This window comes from Orcinus orca, chromosome 8 (assembly GCF_937001465.1).
Source record: "Orcinus orca chromosome 8, mOrcOrc1.1, whole genome shotgun sequence".
In the NCBI taxonomy this organism is placed as follows: Eukaryota; Metazoa; Chordata; class Mammalia; order Artiodactyla; family Delphinidae; genus Orcinus; species Orcinus orca.
In genome coordinates, this window is record NC_064566.1 from 7,222,214 (window position 1) to 7,244,310 (window position 22,097).

The 22,097-nt window shown below is 44.3% G+C and overlaps 1 long non-coding RNA gene across 1 annotated transcript; it reads right to left on the reverse strand.

Moving 5' to 3' along the window:
* Positions 1 to 3,757: 3,757 nt before the first annotated feature.
* On the reverse strand, positions 3,758 to 21,887 carry LOC125965128 (uncharacterized). The gene is made up of 4 exons (XR_007478667.1): positions 21,581 to 21,887; positions 14,165 to 14,607; positions 9,147 to 9,199; positions 3,758 to 8,670 (listed from the first exon to the last, which is right to left on the reverse strand). It is a non-coding gene; the product is annotated as an uncharacterized LOC125965128 (long non-coding RNA).
* Between the last annotated feature and the right edge of the window lie 210 nt (positions 21,888 to 22,097).

The window sequence follows — 22,097 nt, forward strand, 5'->3', positions numbered from 1 at the left end:
ACTCCAAGCCCAGCCAGCGCATTTATATAGCCCCAGGGCTGCCCCGCCCCCGCAGCCCTCCACCAATCAGGCCCCTTCCTGGGAAAGGGTGGGGCTTCTCGCCATCACCACCCACCTCTACTTGGAGAAAATCCAGTCAGTTTCCACCACTCGTCTCCCAGCTGCGTCTCCCCAAGATAAAAGCTCCTCCAAAGTCTCATCACCTACAAGAGGGTTGATCTCATCACCTACAAGAGGGGTGAAGGCAGGCTAGCTGGACGCCACAGCCTGAAAGGCAGCAGGAGCCCCTCTCGGCTCTTTACAGATGCAGAGCCAAGGCGCGGGGCGGGAATGCTACCGACCTGGGCTGAGGCGAGCGGCTGATGAGTAAGATGTGATTCAGGGATTGGGCCTTGCTGGGGAAGGGTCGCTGGATGTGTCTGTGTTTGTTTCAGATCCAGGAATCCCCAAACCTGGGAGCCAGAGAGGAGATGGTCTTGGCGTGAGAGTTCCCAGGGGCCACATCCTCCTCCCAAGGTCTTTTAGGGGTATGGGGAGCCCGGCCAGCAGCTCCAAGGTGGGGGAGGAAGGCTTTGCCCAGGACCACCTAGCTCATCCTCTCCACACCGCCACCCCCCGCCCCTGCCACACACACAGCAGACCTTAAGCCTTTTCATCTTCACTGGCTCAGTTACGCTTTACAGCCAGTTGTATTGGACAGTCAGAACCTGCATTACTTTCCACATGGGACAGGTGACATTTTTTCCCTATTTTTTTTTTTACTGTGATAAAATACACATTACATAAATTTAACAATATTTACTGCCTTAACTTTTTAAGAATAAATTTATTTATTTATTTTTGGCTGTGTTGGGTCTTTGTTGCTGTGCACGGGCTTTCTCTAGTTGCCGAGAACGGGGGCTACTCATTAAGGTGGCTTCTCTTGTCGCAGAGCACGGGCTCCACGAGCACGGACTCAGTACTTGTGGCGCTCAGGCTTAGTTGCTCCGCGGCATGTGGAATCTTCCCAGACCAGGGTTCAAACCCGTATCCCCGGCATTGGAAGGCAGATTCTTAACCACTGTGCCACCAGGGAAGTCCCTGCCTTAACATTTTTAAGTTCACACTTTTAAGTACTCAATAAATGCCACCCCATTTCAAAACCTTCAACTGAGGACTTGGGGGCTAAGAAGGAAGGAGAATATATAAAACTCAAAGTCATCAGACAGGATGGCAGTGAGATTCACTTCAAAGTGAAAATGACGACACATCTCCAGAAACTCAAAGAATCATAATGTCAAGGACAGGGAGTTCCCATGAATTCACTCAGGTTTCTCTTCAAAGGTCAGAGAATTGCTGATAATCACACTCCAAAAGAACTGGGAATGGAGAGAGCAGATGTGATTGGAGTTTATCGGGAACAAACGGGTGCATTCAACGGTTCTGATATTCTTATTTTTTGTTCTTTTCCCTTAATCCTTTTTTATTTTTTTTATTTTTTTACATCTTTATTGGAGTATAATTGCTTTACAATGGTGTGTTAGTTTCTGCTTTATAACAAAGTGAATCAGTTATACATATACATATAATCCTTTTTTATTTTTAAAAATAGTTCCTTGTAACGTGGTGTTCAAACCAGAATTGAAAACTGGCACCCCATCGCTTTAAAACATGAATTCTAGTGCCCACCAGGGAAGTCCCTCATCCTTTCATTTTCTTAACATTGTTTTCACAGAGCAAGTCTTTCATCTTGATGATGTGCAATTATCAACTTTTTTTTTTTTGGTATGGATTGTGGGAGGGGTTTCAAAGGCAGGATTCTCCCATCCCCCAAGACCTCAAGAAGCCCCAGAGAGTAGACAAAACCCAAGAGAAGAGGCAGCCAAAGGCAGGCCACTGTAGAAGAAGGAGCCAGAGGCCTGGGGCTTCCAAGCTGCCCTGGTCAGATGTGTAGGAGGCCACGCTAGGGCAGAGAGGCCTGTGGGTGGGGAGGTGGGCAGGGCATGGGAGTTGTAGATGAGGGGGATGAGCCCTGAGTGGGTGTGGCCAGAGGACTGCCACAGATCACAGATCCAGGAGGCAGAGGGCAGCCACCCTTTCAAGCCTGGTTCTGGCACCCCTTGCCTCTGCACACCCTCCCTGATTTGCTCCCTGAATTGCCTCATCTATTCCGCTGGCATTGAATCCCTCCAGGGGTTCCAAAGTTTCTCGCAGCCCTAATGCTCCTCCAAGTCCACACCTGTACCTCCAGGTGCCTCTTGGACATCTCCACTTGTTTTCTCCAGGTACCTCATTATCTGTCCCCACGAACCTGTTCCTTCCTCAGTTTCCCCATCTACTTACCAATAGTTGATCAAAAAATTTAAAACAAACAAACAAACCTGAGAGTCATTGTCTTTACGTAAACTTTTTATTACAGCACAGCAGCCAGACAGTAAAGTGCACAGATCAGAAATAACTAACTGGGGACTTCCCTGGTGGTCCAGTGGTAAAGAATCTGCCTTACAATGCAGGGGACACCAGTTCAATCCCTGGTCAGGGAACTAAGATCCCATATGCTGAGGGGCAACTAAGCCCGAGCGCCACAACTACTGAGCTCGCACGCCTCAACTAGAGAGCCTGTGTGCTGCAAACTACAGAGCCCACGTGCTCTGGAACCTGCGTGCCACAACTATAGAGCCCAGGCGCCCTGGAGCCTGCGCGGGCCACAACAAGAGAGAAACCTGCACGCTGCAACGAAGAGCCCGCACACCGCAAGTAAGACCCAATGCAGCCAAAAATAAAATAAAATTAAATAAATAAATAATAAATAAATCTTAAAAAAAAAAAAACTAACTAACTGGCTTGGGAATTCCCTGGTGGTCCAGTGATTAAGACTCTGTGCTTTCACTGCCGAGGGCCCAGGTTCGATCCTTGGTCGGGGAACTAAGATCCCACAAACTGCATGGCACGGCCGAAAGAAAGAAAGAACTGGCTTGATGAATTTTCAGAGCACTCCCGTGGAGCCAGCACCAGATGAAGAAACAGCACATCACAGCAGCCCCTCATGCCCCCTCCTAGGCTCCAGTCCTCCCCACACCGCCAAGGTTAATCACCATTCTGGCCTCTATCATCATAGTTAGTTTTGCCTGTTTTTTTTTGTTTGTTTCTTTTGGCTGTGTTAGGTCTTTGTTGCTGCACGCGGGCTTTCTCTAGTTGAGGAGAGCGTGGGCTACTCTTAGTTGCAGTGTGCGGGCTTCTCATTGCGGTGGCTTCCCTTGTTGTGGAGCACGGGCTTCAGGCGCACAGGTTTCAGTTTTGCAGCACGTGGCCTCAGTAATTGTGGCTCACGGGCTCAGTAGTTGTGGCTCGCGGGCTCAGTAGTTGTAGCTCGCGGGCTTAGTTGCTCTGCGGCATGTGGGATCTTCCCGGACCAGGGCTCGAACCCGTGTCCCCTGCATTGGCAGGTGGAGTCCTAACCACTGCACCACCAGGGAAGCCCTCAATTTCTTTTTAAAAAAGGAGACTCTTGTTAAACAACATTTTCTCTAATTCCTCTAACAAAAAAAAACTTGTTTTTGAAAGCCACTGAGATTTTGGAGTTGGGTATTATTGTATTGGATTTCTATTTGCTGCTGTAACAAATTACCACAAACTCAGTGGCTTAAAATAATACAAATCTATTATCTTATAGTTCTGGAGGCCAGAAGTCCAAAGTGGGTCTCACTCTGCTAAAATCAAGGTGTCAGCAAGGTATAATTCCTTCCAGTGGCCACCACATTCCTTGGCTTGTGGCCTCCTTCCTCCATTTTCAAAGACAGCAGAATAGCATCTTCTGACCCTGACTCCTTTCCCACTTTTAAGGACCCTTATGATTACATTGAACCCACCTGGATAATCCAGGATAATCTCGCCATCTCAAGGTCCTTAATCATATCTGTGAAGTCCCTTTTGCCGTGCAAGATAATATGTTCATGGGTTCCAGGAACTGGGATGTGCACATATTTGGGAGATCATTATTCTGCCTACTACATTTATCACAACATAATTTCTACTGAGCTAACTAATATACTATTTGTAAAATAATTGCACTACGAGTTAGAGGCATATGTCCATTTACTGCGTTTTGCTTTATTGCACTTCACAGATATTGCATTTTTTACAAATCGAAGGTTTGTGACAACTGTCAACAAAAATAATGAATAAACAATCTATAATAGGAATAGAAGAGTTGTTTTGTTTTGTTGTTGTTTGTTTTTTTCTTGGCTGCATCGCACGGCTTGCAGGATCTTAGTTGTGGGATCTTAGTTGCCCCTGGCAGTGGAAGCGTGGAGTCCCAACCATTGGACCACCAGGGAATACCCTAGAAAAGAGTTTTATTTGAGCCAAACTGAGGGCTAGAGCCCGGAAGCCAGCTTTCCAGATTACTCTGAGCAACTGCTCCAGAGAAGCATGATTTTCAGCATGGTTTTATATCTTGCCAGAACAAAGAACATTCAACAAATCAGGAATACATTTCTTCACGGTTTCAAAAAAAAAAAAAAAAACAGACCAGCAAGTATACAGCAAGTCAGTATGGCCTTAGCATCTGGGAACCGGTCTTATCATCAAAGGAGGATCAGCATCGACATCCCAGGAAGAGAGGCATTTAATCATTATTTTAAACATGGACATTCTTTACTTCTGGTCAATGTGTCTTTTTATTTAATAATTAAAGCAGATGTACAATGTATGTTTGATAGGCCACAAACAGGCTGTTTTTGTTAGCATAAAATTCAAGTTAACTCATGTATAAGCCAGAATGACTTCCCCACACCTCAATATGTGAACGTTTCTTTTATCACAACCATGTGTCGAGCTAGTCTATCAGTGTAATTTTTTCAACAGCATTCACTCACTTCGTGTCTTTGTGTCACATTTTGGTAATTCTTGCAAAACTTCAAACTGTTTCATTATTATTATATTTGTTATGGTGATCTGTGATCAGTGACTCTTTGGCTCCGTTGGGTCTTCCTTGCTGCGTGTGGGTTTTCTCCAGTTGCAGCAAGCAGGGGCTACTCCTCGTTGTGGTGCACAGACTTCTGACTGCGGTGGCCTCTCTTGTTGCGGAGCACAGGATCTAGGCGCACGGGCTTCAGTAGTTGTGGCACACAGGCTCAGTAGTTGTGGCGCACGGGCTTAGCTGCTCCGCGGCATGTGGGATCTTCCTGGACCAGGGCTCAAACCCGTGTCCCCTGCATTGGTAGGTAGATTCTTAACCACTGCGCCACCAGGAGAGTCCCTGTGATCAGCGATTGGTGTTGCTATTTCAAAAGGACTATGACTCCCTGAAGGCTCAGATGATGGTTACCATTTTTTAGCAATAAAGTATTTTTAAATTAAGGGTATGTACCTTTTTTTAGACATAATGCTATTGTACACTTAATAGACAATAGTAGAGTGTAACATAACTTCTATATGCACTGAAAAACCAAAAAATCTGTGACTTATTTTATTGTGATATTCACTTTACTGCAGTAGTCTGGAACCAAACACACACTATCTCTGAGGTATGCCTGTATTTATAAAAGATACATATAAATATAAGGATATAAAACGTTTGGAAACAGAAGGATGGAAAAAATATCAGGCAAATGCTTACTAAAAGCTGGAATAGCTATACAGTATTAGTATCAGAAAAAAATAAATTTCAGGTTAAAAGCATTACTAGGGAGAAAGAGCATGCTTACTTAGTGATTTTTAAAATACACAGCAATTTTAAATTTATTTATTCTTAATTTATTCTTAAAAGTAAGATTAACAAGCAATAAAGATTTATATATAGAGAATAAAGCCACAAGGAAAAGCAGATTAAATCACAATCGTATTTGTAGATTCTATGGCACATGCAGGCAAAAAAAAAGAAAAAATTAGCAAGGGTATAAAAGATATGAAGAATATGGTTAACAAATCTGACCTAGTGGACCATTGCACCTAAATGCAGAAGTGTATGCAGAACATTTCCCAATAAATCGATCAAATTCTAGATCATCAGGCAACTGAACTAATTTCAAAAAGTTAAAATCATTCAGTCTGTTGTTTGTTCGTTTGTTTTTTACCACAATATAATTAAGTTAAACATCGTCAACAGACAGATTAAAAAAAAATCCTACCTATTTTGAAATTAAGAAACATTTTATGAGATGTCTGGGCCAAGAGAAAAAAAACCACAACAGAAATTAGAAAATAGATTATAAATTTGTGTTGTTTTAGATTACAGTCGTAATGAAAATATCGTATATCCATTTTGGAGGACCCAGCTAAAAATTCTTAGAGAGAAATTTATGACCTCAACTGTATATATTGGAAAATAAGAAAGGGTCCAAACAAATGAGCTAAACTCCATCTTTAAAAGTTACAAAGGAGGGAGACTTCCCTGGTTGCGCAGTGGTTAAGAATCCACCTGCCAATGCAGGGGACACGGGTTCCAGCCCTGGTCTGGGAAGATCCCACATGCCGCGGAGCAGCTAAGCCCGTGCGCCACAACTACTGAGCCTGTGCTCTAGAGCCTGTGAGCCACAACTACTGAGCCCGTGGGCCTAGAGCCTGTGCTCCGCAGCAAGAGAAGCCACCGCAATGAAAAGCCTGGGCAGGGCAACAAAGAGTATCCCCTGCTCACCACAACTGGAGAGGGCCCGCATGCAGCAGCAAAGATGCAACAGAGCCAAAAAGAAAAATAAATAAATTAATCAATTCATTTTAAAAAAAACTTACAAAGAAGGGACTTCCCTACTGGTCCGATGGGTAAGACTCCGGGCTCCCAATGCAGGTGGCCCGGATTCGATCCCTGGTCAGGGAACTAGATCCCAGCATGCATGTTGCAACTGAGAAGTCCACGTGCCACAACTAAGACCCAGCACAGCCTAAATAAATATATATATATTTTTTAAAGTTACAAAGGAAGGGGAATTACCTGGCGGTCCAGTTGGTAGGACTCCGCACTTTCACTGCTGAGGGCTCAGGTTCAACCTCTGGTAGGGGAACTAACGCAGTCAAATTTAAAAAAGAAAAAAAAAATGTTCCTCTGTAACTTTTTTTTGAGTTTCAAAGGAAAAGCAGCGGGACTTCCGGGGCGGCTGCCTATGTCCCCATCTCTCAGTGCTTCCTTCCCAAGCAAATCGAAACAAGAATGGGAAATAAAACTCTGCCATAGCCTCAGCATAACTTGAAAGCAGAGCATGTCCGAACTTCAACATAACTGTAAATAAAAAGAAAGCCCCCCACAGGGCTGTGCGGACCTCTTGCGCTCCAGCCCCACACAGCCCTACCACCAGGCTCTGTACCAAGATAAACGGGGAAGAGACAGAAGAGGGGAGTTGGCAATAGGGCCCAAGGTCGATCTAGAACCTCCATCAGGAAGACGATGTCATCTGCAGTCTGTAAATAACAAACAGGAAAATGTCCTGGGGGATCAGCGTGCAGACTACAGGGAAGGGACTAAAAGATATGTGGGATTTGAAGCGTCAGTCTTTAAAATACATAGGTTCTGGGAAAGGAAAAAGAAAAACACCAAATGGTCGAAGAGTCTTTGGGCAATTGAGTGATGAAGGGGGAAAAAGCAAAAGTGAAAAATTTAGGGTCTTGCAAGACAAAAGAGAAACAAAGAAACTGGAGGACACAAACCCCTTTCCCCAACCAGACAAACAAATTAAAATGCACTGAAGTAGGGCTTCCCTGGTGGTTCAGTGGTTGAGAGTCCGCCTGACGATGCAGGGGACACGGGTTCGTGCCCCGGTCCGTGAAGATCCCACATGCCGCGGAGCGGCTAGGCACGTGAGCCATGGCCGCTGAGCCTGCGCGTCCGGAGCCTGTGCTCCGCAACGGGAGAGGCCACAACAGTGAGAGGCCCGCGTACCGCAAAAAAAAAAAAAAAAATGCACTGAAGTGTCTGGACTTTGCTATATTGACATAAGAGTGTGCTATAGAGCTAGGAATCTTGTAAAACACCCCAATATCACAAAAAATGAACAAGAAAAGGAGTAACAGATCCATCTGGAACTATTATTAAAAACCAAAAAATAGTCAGAAAATAAAATCCAGTACACATTAACTGAGGAAATTTCCCCCTGAAAAAAAACGACCATAAATCCAAAGAAACAAAATATCACAAAAAATTAATCATATATTAGGTCACAAAGAAATCATCAGTAAGTTGAATAAAATGGAAATATTATAAACAATAGTCTCTGAGCAGAATGTAATAAAATGAGAAATCATTAACAAAGACAAAAACAAATTAATTAGGTGAAAAACTGGAATATAAAATTCCAAAAAATAATGATAATGAAAATACTACATATCAAATTCTATGAGATACATTTTTTAAAATAAAGTTATTTATTCATTTATTGCTGGCTGTGTTGGGTCTTCATTGCTGCACATGGGCTTTCTCTAGTTGTGGCGAGCAGGGGCTACTTTTCATTGCGATGCAGAGGCTTCTCATTGCGGTGGCTTCTCTTGTTGCGGAGCATGGGCTCTAGGCACATGGCCTTCAGTAGTTGTGGCACGTGGGCTCAGTAGTTGTGGCTCAGGGGCTCTAGAGCGCAGGCTCAGTAGTTGTGGCGCCCGGGCTTAGTTGCTCCGTGGCATGTGGGATCTTCCCAGACCAGGGCTCGAACTGGTGTCCCCTGCATTGGCAGGCGGATTCTTAACCACTAAGCAACCAGGGAAGCCCTATGAGATACATTTAAAGCAATGATTAGAATAACATTCATAGGATTAAACACGTATATCATTAAAAGTAAAAGAATGAAAAGAAATGAGTTTAATTCCCAGCTCTAAGAAAACTAGAAAAAGAACATCAAAGTAAACCAAAAGAAAGCACAAAGAGGGAAAGAATAAAGTTAAAAGCAAAGATTAATGCAGTAGAGAACAGAAATTAGGCCTGAATATTTGGAAAAATTAACAAATAGACAAACAACTAGCTAATTTTTCAAGAAAATGGGGGAAAGCACATATAGAGCAAATAAATGACAAGAGGAAAATAACCATGGGAACAAGAAAATTTTTTAAAAATTTAAAATGAATTGGGATGATTGGGAGATTGGGATTGACATGTATACACTAATATGTATAACGTAGATAGGTAATAAAAACCTGTGGTATAAAGAATAAATAAAATTCAAAAATAAATAAATAAATAAATTCACCTTAAGCAAATACCACAGTAGTAATTGTTGCAGGCGTGAATCATTGATGGATGCTAAAGTTAGTAAACAAAAGTATGATGAGAAACAAGGTATTTGCATACACTCAAAGTATCTCCCCCCGTGATGTTTACTCATCACAAATGGAAAAAGAGAAACCTGGCAGACACCACCCTAACCAAGTGATCAATGTTAACATGACCAGTAATAAAACAAACCTACATCATATACCGTCCAATATGATTCACTGAGAAGCACACATCACTTCCGTTTTATTCTTTCTTTTTTAAATTTTATTTATTTTTGGCTGCGTTGGGTCTTCGTTGCTGCTGCAGGCTTTCTCTTGCTGCAGCGAGCAGGAGCTACTCTTCATTGTGGTGCGCAGGCTTCTCATTGCGGTGGCTTCTCTTGTTGCAGAGCACAGGCTCTAGGCGTGCAGGCTTCATTAGTTGTGGCACGCAGGCTCAGTAGTTGCGGTGCGCGGGCTCAGTAGTTGCGGCAGGCAGACTCTAGGGTGCGTGGGCTTCAGTGGTTGTGGCGCACGGGCTTAATGGCATGTGGGATCTTCCTGGACCAGGGCTCGAACCCGTGTCCCCTGCATTGGCAGGCGGATTCTTAACCACTGCGCCACCAGAGTAGTCCCCACTTCTGTTTTATTCTTCTCCCAAATGAATAACCTCAAAGTAATCATTACAAAACTTCTGATAAATCCAAACTGAGAGATACTCTACAAAATAACTGGCCAATACTTTCCACAAGTGTCAAGTTCATAGAAGAAAAAGAAATCTGAGATGTTTCCCCAGATTGGAGAAGACCAAGGAGACAGGACAGCTGTGGTAGCCAGCCTCCCAGGTGGCCTCTGAGTGAGCCTGGTATTCACGGAATAGGGTTGACCCGTTTACCAATAGGACGTTGTGGAAATGACACCCTGTGATTTCTGAAGCTAGATCATAAAAGACTTTGCAACTTCAACCTTACTTTCTCTGGGAGAAGGCAGCTGCCTTGTCATGAGGCCACTCAAGCATCACTATGGAGAGACCCACGTGGTGAGGTACCAAGGCCTCCTGCTCTTCTGTGAATAAGCCATCTTGACAGCAGATCCCCCAGTCTGGTTAAGACGTCAGATGACCTCGGTCCTGGCTGACATCATGAGTACAATGTCATCAGAGACCCTGAGCAAGAACTACCCAGCTAAGCAGCTCCCAAATTCCTGATCCACAGAAACTAGGAGATAATAAATGTTTGTTGTTTTAAGCTGCTAAGTTTTAGGATGTTTATTACACAACAATGAATTACTGATTACATGCAATTTGGAATCCTGATTGGATCCTGGTCCCAGGCATCAGTGGGACCACTGGCACAATTAAAATGAGATATATCGATTAGCTAATACCAGTATATCGCTGTTAATTTCCTAGCTTCAACAACTGTCATACGCTTGTGTAAGATGTTCCCATCAAAAGAAGTTTGGTGAAGGGTATACAGGAATTCTGCACTGTTTTTGCAATTTTATGTAACTCTAAAGTTATTTCAAAATAAGTATCTTTTTAAAAAGAGCAGAAAAATATACCTAATTAAAAATAGAAGGAATAAAGTAATAAAGAGCAGAAATTAATAGAAAACATATACTAATGGAAAGAACCAGAAAAGTCAAAATTTGGTTCTTTGATGACACCAATAAAATTGACAAACTTCTGACAAGATGCATTCAGAGTAATTTTTAAAAGAGAAGGCACAACAAAAAATGAAAATAAAAAAATTAATAAAAGAGAAGGCACAAATTAACTAACAGGAATAAAAAGGGAGATACGTTCGACAATAAAAATATGAAGATATTATGAACAACTTTGTGCCAACTTTTATACTTTATACAATTTAACTATTTATATTTATATAAAGATAGACAAGTCTCTGTAGAAAAATAAAACTCAGCAAAACTAAAACAAGTAGAAATATAAATCCTGATTAGTCCTATAATATTAAACAAATTGAATCAGTAGATAAAATCTTACCTCAAACATATAGAATGGATAAACAACAAGGTCCTGCTGTACAGTACATAGAACTATATTCAAGATCCTATGATAAACCATAATGGAAAAGCATATTTTGAAAAAAGAATGTATATATATGTATAATTGAATCACTTTGCTGTAGAGTAGTAACTAACACAACATTGTAAATCAACTACACTTCAATAAAATAATTTTTTTTTAATCTTATCACAAAGAAAACCCCAGGCCTATACGGCTCCAACAGTAAGATTAACCGAACATTCAAAGAACAAACAATTCTATCTTGTACAAATCCTGCCAGGGTATATAAAGAGAGGGACCTTCCCTCTCACATGTCATAAAGGTAGCATACTTGATACCAAAAGCTAAAAAAGAAAGAAATACTGCAGGCTCATAGACACGGATGTGAAATACCCTAAGCAAATCATTAAACTGAACCTGGTAATATAGAGACAAGATAACACACGGTGCCCAAGTTGGATTTACTCCAAAACTGCAAGGTTAGAGACAAGGAAATTAATGTAATCTACCCCCTTAATAGATTAGAGGAGAAAAATTGCACCATCTCAATGAATGCCGAGGCACATCTTGCCTTGCCCAGTGATACAGATCCCATGGGGCCGTAGGCGACAAGTGGTTAAAGCAATGGGAGGGGCAGTGGCTGGGCGGAAAGTCTGAGCCAGTTGCTGAGGTGGATCAAGTTATTGGCAGCTTTACCTGGAGTGCAGTCAATTTTGCACTGAAGGGACTTCCCTGCTGGCGCAGTGGTTAAGAATCCGCCTGCTGGGCTTCTCTGGTGGCGCAGTGGTTCAGAGTCCACCTGCCGATGCAGGGGACACGGGTTCGTGCCCCAGTCCGGGAAGATCCCACATGCCACGCAGTGGCTAGGCCCGTGAGCCATGGCCGCTGAGCCTGCGCGTCCGGAGCCTGTGCTCCGCAACAGGAGAGGTCACAACAGTGAGAGGCCCACGTACTGCAAAAAAAAAAAAAGAAAAAAAAAGAATCTGCCTGTCAATGCAGGGGACACCGGTTCGAGCCCTGGTCCTGAAGATCCCACATGCTGTGGAGCAACTAAGCCCATGCACCACAACTACTGAGCCTGTGCTCTAGAGCCCGTGAGCCACAACTACTGAGCCCGTGAGCCTAGAGCCTGTGCTCTGCAACAAGAGCAGCCACTGCAATGAGAAGCCTGCCCACCACAAGGAAGAGTAGCCCCCGCTCTTTGCAACTAGAGAGCCCGTGTGCAGCAATGAAGAGCCAACGCAGCCAAAAATAAAGAAATAAATGTATATTAAAAAAATTTTGCACTGAAAAAGAAAATCCTTTCAATGATTAACTGGAACATTTTTGTAAGCATATTTATAATAAAATAACCACTTGGGTTTATGAGAAAAATAAAAGCAAGGTAATGAGTTTAAAAATAATTAATATTTAAAAATAATAGGGAACTTCCCTGGCGGTCCAGTGGTTAAGACTCCCCGCTTCCCCTGCAGGGGGTGTGGGTTCCATCCCTGGTTGCGAACTAAGATCTCATATGCCGAGTGGCTCGGCCAAAAATTTAAAAAATAAAATTAAAAAAAGGATACATCTGAAGGAATACACTATATAAAGGTATTTTAAAAAATAAAAATAATAAATAGGGGTGTGGTATCTTGTGGTGGGAGACGGAGACGTGATGGGAGACGGCGATGTTGCTAATAGTCTGTTTCTCAAGTTGGGTGTTTATTATTTCACTCTATTGCTTATGTATATTTGACATCAATTATTTTGTACGTATCAAATATTGCATTATTTTACAAAGTGAACTCAACATGCTGCCTTGTAAACCTGCTGTCTCTGGGATTCCCCCATCCTTGAGAATAATTCTACCTTCCACATAGAAGACTGGGCCCGCTGGGGCCCTTTCCCTCCCCTCGGCCAGCCCGCTCCCCCCGCAACACACACACACACACACACACACACACACACACACACACACACACACACACACTTAGTCAAATGCTGCCTCCTGGCCCTTCATACCTTCAGCATCTCCGTCCACCCTGCCCAGCCCGGAGCGGGCTGTCTTTATCTCTCCCTGAGCGGCTGCAGCAGCTTCCTGACCACTCTTCCAGCTCCAGCTGAGGCTCCCCTCCCTCCTCCAGGCCGGCGCTCCTGCGGAAACCCGCAGTTTCTTCCCACTGACCCTGGATAAAGTCCTAAGAGGCTGTTTACAAGACCCTGCGCCATCTGGCTCCACCCACCTCCTCAGACTCATTTTCAGCCATTCTCAGCCTCTTTCCCCAAGCTCCAGGGATTCTCTTTACTTCCTAAAATACACCCAGACTTTCAGGCCAGAGGTCTTCCCACTGACCTTTATTCCTTTCTCCCTTCCTACCTTCTAATCATCTTTTGGTTCCATCTTAAAAGTCAGTTCCTCGGGGCTTCCCTGGTGGCGCAGTGGTTGAGAGTCCGCCTGCCAATGCAGGGGACGCAGGTTCGTGTCCCAGTCCAGGAAGATCCCACATGCCGCGGAGCGGCTGGGCCCGTGAGCCATGGCCGCTGAGCCTGCGCGTCCGGAGCCTGCGCTCCGCAACGGGAGAGGCCACAGCAGTGAGAGGCCCGCGTGATACAAAAAAAAAAAAAAAAAAGTCAGTTCCTCATCCCATTTTTCATTACTTTTTATTATTCATGACCAGGTATGGCCTTTGAAAACCTCCCTCTCTTACGATCTGCCTCACTGTCATTTGACTTCCAGCCAAATGCAGAAGATTTCCAGGTAACTCCAAGGGTCCCTAGGGAATGGTAGGGCCACCAGATACAAGGAGCCTGGGTTCTTGAATTACCAGGTAGAAGCCCACCCTCTAATCGCTCCTCACTCTATCCAAGACACCTGGGGTATTAGTTAACTATTGTGTAAAAATTACCCCAGAACTTTGGGGTTTAAATTTTTTCAAAAAGCATTTCATCTCGCTGTTCTGTGGGTCAGGAATTCAGGAGCAACTTAGCTGGGAGGTTCTGACTCACTGTCTCTCATGCGATTTGTAGTGAAGTTGGCCAGATCTGGAGTCGTCTGAAGGCCTGGCTGGGGCTGAAGGATCCCCTTCCCAGGGTGTCACTGCCACGGTTGTTGGCTGTTGGCCTCAGTTCCTCAGCATGTGGACCTGTCCATAGGGCTGCTTGAGTGTCTTCATGCCATGGCGGCTGGCTTCCTCCAGAGCGATTGACCCAAGACAGAGCAAGCAGGAAGCCAAAGTGCCTTTCGTGACCAGGCCTCCAAAGTCTCACACCATCACTTTTATTCTATTCGTTAGGAGCAAATCACTGAGTCCAGCTTATACTCAAGGGGAGGGGAATTAGGGTCCACCTCTTGAAAAGAGAGGTATCATGAATGTATGGACATATCCTAAAACTACCACGCCTAGGAGACTCCACCTCTGGCTGAACCCTTCCATCCACCTACTTAGTACCTGCAACAGAGGAGAAAACAAATCAGATAACCAGAGGGTTGCTTCACTTTGAACTCAGGGCTCTAAGGTCATAAAATTCTTTGGACACTCATGCTTCCTGGCACTCCTAATGCAGCTCGATACAAAGTTCCTACTCCCTCTTTCTGAGATAACTAATCACAACTTCTCACTCCTCACCTCCAACACTCTTTCTCTTTTCCTGCCCCTGAATCTACCTGAATCCACATCTGTACACACCTCCTGCTCAGATAGAACTGTCTCTCCTCCTTTCGAACACTCAGGGTCCTCCTCATCTGCCCCACCTCCCCTACCCTCTTGATTTCCCAAAGTCTTCACTTCCCTGTGTGTTTCCTTGTGTATTTGTTGTCTTTTATTGACTGTACACTCTGTGAGGGCAGGGATTTTTATCTATTTTGTTCACAAATGCATTCTCTACACTTAGAACAAGGCCTGGCTGATGGCGGGGACTCACTATATACTTGTTGGATGAATAAGCAACTGAATCCATGGGAAGAGGGAAACTCCATCTATTCTAAGGGGAAGGAGACAGGAGCAAGTGAGAAGTAGGAGGAAAGGTGTGTGCCCCAGATTTCTTACCCCGGGCAAGAAGGCTCAGGAGGGCGGAAGGTGTCTTTTTACTCACACCTGAGTTCCCAGCACCCAGCCCCGTGTCTGACACATAACAGGTTCCATTAAAAGTGTGTTGATTGGCCGGGTGCCAGCTGACTACCCAAGCCACACCTTTCTTTGTCTGAACTAGACTTGGGGGATAGGTGCTGTCCCCTGTAATGTATGTCCCTTTCCCTGAAGCCCATGGTGGCCCGAGTTGCGTCCTGACATGGCCTCACACCTGGCTGCCTGCGCCCTTCAGCAGGCAGAGACTTGGGCTTCTGACCCGGCTCTGCCCTCCGAGGACGGCCAAGCTGTCTAGCCTTGTGGTGGCTGTTCCACGGCTTTGCCCAGAGACTGTTGGGAATGACTCAGCCCCCTGACACTGCTTGAATTGGGGGGTGGAACTCCTCACAGGCACTGGGGGAGTGGGGACCAGGCAGTGGGACCTGGCAGCTGACTAGGAGGGCTGTGGTGTGTGAGGCAACCAGACAGTCCCAGCTCGGCCACTCTCCAGGGTGACTGAGCCTAAGTCCCTCAGCCTCTCTGAGCCTCCGCTTTCTCATGAATGAAACAACACGTTGTCACGGGGATTGAGAAAATGGACATGTTACAAAGTACACAGGGTGAGGGGGGGCTGTGGGATCACACTGCCTGCTTTAAATCCTGACTTTGCCTTTTCCTATTAGCTGTGCAAACCTTGGGCAAGTCACTTAACTTTTCTGTGCCTCAGTTTCCTCATCTATGAAACAGGCATGAGGGACTTCCTTGGTGGTCCAGAGGTTAAGACTCTGCGCTCCCAATGCAGGGGGCCTGGGTTCCATCCCTGGTCAGGGAACTAGATCCCACATGCCGCAACTAAAGATCCCGCCTGTTGCAACGAAGATCCCATGTGCCGCAACTAAGACCCAGCACGGCCAAATAAATAAATAAATATCAAAAAAATATATCTACTCCCTTAGCAACTTTAAAAAGTATATTTATTGGTCTAGTCATGTTTTCTATTTCGTGTTGGGTCAGTTTTACACATCTTTTGTTTTCTAGGAAATTGTTACTTTCACCTAAGTTTTCAAATTTGTTGCCATAAAATTGCACCTACTACACCCTTATTATTTTTTTTTTTTGTTAGAGGATGAATATTCTTTTTTTCTTTGGTTGCCGCCGGGTCTTAGTTGCAGCAGGTGGGCTCCTTAGTTGTGGCATGTGAACTCTTGGTTGTAGCATGCATGTGGGATCTAGTTCCCTGACCAGGGATTGAACCCGCGTGCCCTGCATTGGAAGGTGGATTCTTAACCACTACACCACCAGGGAAGTCCCCACACTTATTATTTTTAAATCTCCATTGTGTCTGTGGTTATCTCCCTTTTTCATTCATTATATTGTTCATTTTTACCTTCACTTTATGTTCTTGATCAGTCTTGCCAGAATTTTGCCTATTAGCTTATTCAAAGAGCCAGGTTTGAACTTCATTAATCTTCTCTATTTTGTTGGCATCATAGAAGTGTTAAGTGTTCTGATCCACAGACACAGTATACCTCTCCATTTACTTAGATATTTAATTTCCCTTGGCAATGTTTTATACTTTTCACTGTATAAGTCTTGCATATTTTTACATTAATTTTATCATTAAGCATTTCATATTTTAATGCTCTGTAAGTATTTTAAAATTTTTAATTTCTGATTGTTTACTGTATTTAGAAATGCAGTTTCTTTTGTATATTGACTTTCTATCCTACAACCTTGCTGAACTCACTTGTTAGTTCTAGTAACTTTTTTGTGGCTTCCTTAGGATTATATGTATAGACAATTATGTTGTCTGTGAACCAAGACAGTTTTATTTCTTCTTTTAAAATCTGTATGCTGTTTTTTTCCTTGCTTTACTGCCCTGGCAAGGACCTCCAGTATAATGTTGAGTGGAAGTGGGAAAAGCAGACACCCTTGCCTTGCTCCTCATCTTAGAATTTGTCTAATTTATTGGCATAAAATTGTTCATGATATTCCCTTATTACCCTTTTAATATCTGTAGAATCTATAGCGATGTCACCTCTCTCAATCCTGATGTTGGTAATTTGTATGTTTTTCTTTTTTTCCTGATCAATCTGGTTAGGAAGTCTGTCAATTTTATTGATCTTTTCAAGGAACCATCTTTTGGTTTCTTTGATTTTCTCTATTTTTTGGTTTCTGTTTTCTATTTCATTGATTTCCTTTTTGGAGTTAATTACTTCCTTTATTTTGCTTATTTGGGAGTTGATTTTTCTCTTCTCTTTCTAGTTTCTTAAGGTGGAAGCTGAGGTCATAAGCAGTCCTTTCTTCTTTTCTAACGTAAGAATTTAGTACTATAAATTTCCCCAAAATTCTTTAGTGGAATCCCACAAATCCTATGATGTGTGTTTTCATTTTCACTAAGTTAAAAAGACTTTCTAGTTTCCCTTTTGATTTATTATTTAATCCATTACTTCCTTAGAAGTGTTTTGTTTCCGAAAATTTTGGGATTTTCCAAGCATCTTTCTCTTATTGATTTCTAAGTTAATTCCATTGCTGTCATAGAAATACTTTATGTGGATTGAATTCTTTTAAATTTATTGAGTCTTGTTTAATGTCCCCAAATATGTGTGTCATGGTAAATGTTTTATGTACATTTAATAAAAACATGTATTCTGCTCTTGTTGGGTGAAGTGTTCTGTAAATGTTAATCAGGTCAAGTGGTTGATAGTATTGCTTAAGTCTACTCTATCCTTGCTGGTTCTCTGCCTACTTGTTGTTCTATCAATTAATGAAAGAAGATTATTAAAATCTTTGACTATTATTATGGATTTGCCTATGTCTCCCTGCAGTTCAATCAGTTGTTACTTGTAATTTGAAGCTCTGTTATTAGGTGCACAAATGTTTAGGATTGTTATGTATCTTCTTGATTGACTGACCCCTGTATCATAATAAAATGACCTTCTTTAACACTGGTGACATTCTTTGCTTGGAAATCTACTTCTTCTGTTCAGTGTGAGGAAAAAAGGCTCAGGCCTCCATCCTTAAGCTCAGGGCCTCTGCAAGTGAGATTTAAGTTCATTGCCAAAGTCAGCACAGGTTGCCAAGCCCCATGATGGGGAAACACAAAGCATTGTGGGAACACATGGAAGGGGCCCCCATCCAGACTGAGGAGTTAAGCAATGTTTACTGTGTTGATAATTGAAGAGAAAGACAGTCTTTGGAGAAGGAAAGGCCTATACAAAAGGTGAGAGTCGGACTTCCCCGGGTGGTGCAGTGGATAAAGAATTTGCCTGCCAGGGCTTCCCTGGTGGCGCACTGGTTGAGAATCCACCTGCCAATGCAGGGGACACGGGTTCGAGCCCTGGTCTGGGAAGATCCCACATGCCGTGGAGCAACTAAGCCCGTGAGCCAAAACTACTGAGCCTGTGCTCTAGAGCCTGTGAGCCACAACTACTGAGCCTGCATGCCGCAACTACTGAAGCCCACGTGCCTAGAACCCATGCTCAACAAGAGAAGCCACCACAATGAGAAGCCCATGCACCGCAACAACGAAGAGTAGCCCCCACTCACCGCAACTAGAGAAAGCCTGTGCGCAGCAACGAAGACCCAACGCAGCCAAAATAAATAAATTAAATAAATAAATTTATAAAAAATAAAGAATCCTCCTGCCAGTGCAGGGCACACACATTCTATCCCAGGTCCGGGAAGATCCCACATGCCACAGAGCAACTAAGACCGCGTGCCACAACTACTGAGCCTGCATGCCACAACTACTGAAGCCCATGCGCCTAGAGCCCGTGCTCCTCAACAAGAGAAGCCACTGCAAGGAGAAGCCTGCGCACTGCAACAAAGAGTAGCCCCCACTCGACACAACTAGAGAAAGCCCACGTGCAGCAACGAAGACCCAACGCAGCCCCCCAAAAGTAATTAATTAATTTTAAAAAAAAGTTGAGGGTCCCATTTGGGTCATGGTATGTATGGTGCATCGGGAGCCCCCAGAAATGGGGCATAGGCCTGAAGGGCAGTGTTTGGGAAAGGGAGGCAAGATATGTACTGAGGTGTCAGAGGATCTTTTTTGCCACTGCTTGGACAGTTAATAGGGAGGAGAGTGTAGGAAAGGAGATCAGTTAGGTGACTGTTGCATTTGCCCAAGCATGAGATAATGCTGGTCTGAACTAGGACTAGGAGATGAAGATGGAAGAGAAAGAATAAATTCTAGAGACACTCAGGAGGTAGACTCAATAGAACTTCATATTGATAAATGGAATATTGATAACTGGAATATTTCCTGCCATATCAGTAAACAAAGGATGTCACAGCCATCAACAATTGCAGCCCTCCAACATGAGCCAGTGAGCCCTGAGGAAGCTCAGGATGTGAAAACACAGGATACTAGCCCCAGATAGCTGAGGTGCATATCAAAGGAATGATTTCACTGAGCCCAGACTCTTGCATCTTCCCATACATAGAAAAGCACTAAATTCCTTAACTTGATATATCTGGTTTTCTTTAATTAACAATAATCTTTTGATGTTCAGACTACCTGCCCTTTGTTGCAAAACTTCTATATAACCGGGCTCCCCCTCTTTGCCTCCTCGGAGCAGCTTCTCAGAGCTATCTGAAATGCTGTCGCTTGGGGTGCAGTCCTTACTTTGACCCAAATAAAACTTAACTTGCAACTCTCACGTTGTGCATTTTTTTTAAGCCAGTATCTTGCCTGATGTACGGCAAGAGCCTCCTAATTGATCTCCTTGCTCCAAACCCTTGTCCTCCTCCCCACAACATCCCACAGCACAGGAGCTGGAGTGATCCTTTTAGACCTAAGTAGGACATGCTACACCTCTACTCAACACCCTCCAATGGCTCATCATGTCACTCAGAGTAAAAGTCAAAGTCCCTATAATGGCCAACACCTTCTGGCCCTGCCCCCTCTCCTACTGCTCACCCTTTTGCTATTTCTACTCCAGCCACATTCACCTCCTCCAACAAACCAGGACTGGGCCACCCTTACCTAGCTGCAACTCTACCCAGACATCCACTCAGCTCCTTCAACTCTTTGCTCAAATGTCATCTTCTCGCTGATACTGCAACCTGCTTCGAGCACCCCTCCACACTCCTGGTCCCCTTTGTTCTGCTCTACTTTTCACCTACAGCACTTCTTACCTTCCAACATATTAGATAATGCACTTACATTATGTATATGGTTTATTGTCCACCACATCTACTAGGGTGAAACTACACAAAGGCAAAGATCTTAGCTTTGTTCACTGACATCCTAAGTTACTAGAACAGGCAGCATGGGATACGTATTTGCAGACAACTGAATAAATAACTTAATTACCAGTTTGGATGTGGGGGGCAGATCGAGAGGGAGATGGTGAGTGTGATGCCCACGTTTCCGGAGCTGGGGTTGCGGTGGAGGACTAGGGACACTGAATTTTTTTTAAAGCAGGAGAGAGCCCAGCTGAAGACCTCATATGGGAGTCATCAGCAACAGGGCAGGGGTATTGAAACCACAGGAGCAGAGAGGATCATGCAGGGAAAGCAGACAGGCCAATGTGGACAGCATTTAAATAAAAGGAAGGGGACAGAGACATAGCTGGGGGGAAAAGCAGAGGCATGTGGGGTCACAGAAGCTCAGGGAGGAGACTTTTAAGGAGAGAGAGGTTGAGTCAGGCAAGAACTGAAAGCTGGCTACTGGACGCAGTCACTAGAAAGTCATAGACAGCCTTATGGGGGAGCCAACTCAGTGACAGGTTACAAGCTAAACTGGTCAGGCCAATTCAGGTCAACAGGTGGTGGTAAAGGTAACTGAGGTTAACGGTACACGCATACAGGGTCAAAGAGATCTGGTGCCAATCCCAGGACTTGTTAAATTTCTGAACCTCAATTTGTCCCACGTAAAATGAGGATAGCACCACCCAGCTTATTAACTTTAGTGAGTGATGATTAAATTAGATGATGGAGGAAAACGCAAGGCACAAAGTGGGTGCATTAGCTCCATTCTGTCAACGAGCCGACTGGGTTGGCTGCGAAGCAGACACAGACAGACATAGACAGCCAAGACCAGGGGGAGCTGCGCCTACGGCCCAGGAATGAATGATATAAGGACAGCAAAGCTGTAGGCTTGGGGAGGGGTACGGGCATGCGACGTTGAAATCCATCCCTTTGCACAGAACACTCCCATCCCAAGATTAGCCGGAATGAAAGGTCTGCCTTCTCCTCAGTCCCAGGCACAGCTCCCTCTCAGAGTGCAACAAACGTCCCCTGGGCCAGACTCGGAACACCCGCCCCCGGATTGCGCCTTTTCTACTCTCGGCCCACTCGGGTTGGACCCAGCCCTAGGCAACGCTACCTTCCGCCCCTAGCAACCGCTCACCTGCTTTTCTCTTTCGATAGGCCAGCGATTTTCCTTTCTTTTTCTTACTGGTCCGCGTAACTCTATTTCGAGCAATCAGTAGCAGCCACGGGGACCCAACTCACTCCCACACAACTTGGGGGTGATGTAGGAGGAGACATATGTTTCTTTCCTGAATCCAGTTCTCTTAGAAAGCATCTGATTTGTCAAACTGTTGTGAATCCCCCTGGAATGAGTCTCTAAGACACTTTATTTCTCTTAGGCCTGTAATGTCTGTTCCTTGCATACTCACCCCTCCAAATGGTACGGCCCGCACAATGCCCCCCCCCCCCCCATCCAGCCTCTTTGAGAGTCCTCCGCTAGGTTGAGTCCACTCAGCGGTGGAGACGATACCATCTGTGACTAATAAATAGGGAGTCTGTAATCCTCTCCGGATTGCCTATTCCGCTTAGACCACCTCTCCCATCTGTCGCTAGAACCGTGAGCACGAACCCCAGTTGCGTGGTGGGACTACTGTTCCCGGCACCGCGCGGAGCGC